This window comes from Orycteropus afer, unplaced genomic scaffold (assembly GCF_000298275.1).
Source record: "Orycteropus afer afer isolate SDZICR_OR568_19922 unplaced genomic scaffold, OryAfe1.0 scaffold00145, whole genome shotgun sequence".
NCBI classification, from domain to species: Eukaryota; Metazoa; Chordata; class Mammalia; order Tubulidentata; family Orycteropodidae; genus Orycteropus; species Orycteropus afer.
Genome location: NW_006921732.1, coordinates 8,293,253 through 8,294,010, shown reverse-complemented (window position 1 = coordinate 8,294,010; position 758 = coordinate 8,293,253).

The following is a 758-nucleotide window of genomic DNA, read 5'->3' as shown; positions in this document are numbered from 1 at the left end:
CAGGATTATCTTCTGTATCTCTGTCAATTGGTTTTTCTTTTCTTTGTTGAAGAGGGTCTCTGTCGCTTGTCTGCCTATTCCTCCATCTTACCGGAAGTTCCCTTTCTTGTCTTTTTAATGACTTTTTGCTTTCTTTATGAATGATGTTCTTGATGTCATCCCACAATTTGTCTGGTTTTGGGTCATTGGTATTCAATGTATCTAATCTATTCTTTGGATGGTCTCTAAATTCAGGAAGGATATTATTTTGCCTTTCACAGACTTGTTTTGATTGTCTTCAGCTTCACCTTGAATTTGCATGTGAGCAGTTGATGGTGTGTTCCACAATAAGTACCTGGCCTTGTTTTGGCTGAAGATATTGAGTTTCTCTATCGCCACTTTCCACAAATGTAGTCAATCTGATTCCTGTGTATTCCATCTGGCGAAGTCCACATGTATAGCCACCGTTTATGTTGTTGATAAAAGGTATTTGCAATGAATAAGTCATTGGTCTTGCAAAATTCTATCATGTGATCTACAGTGTCATTTCTACTGCGAAGATCGTATTTTCCAACTACTGGCGATTTTTCTTTGTTTCCAATTTTTGCATTCCAATCACCAGTACTAATCAACATATCTTGATCACGTATCTGGTCAATTTCAGACTGTAGAAGTTGGTAGAAACCTTCAATTTCTTCATCTTTGGCTTTAATGGTTGGTATGTAAATTTTAATAATAGTAGCATTAACTAGTCTTCCTTGTAGACATATGAATATTAT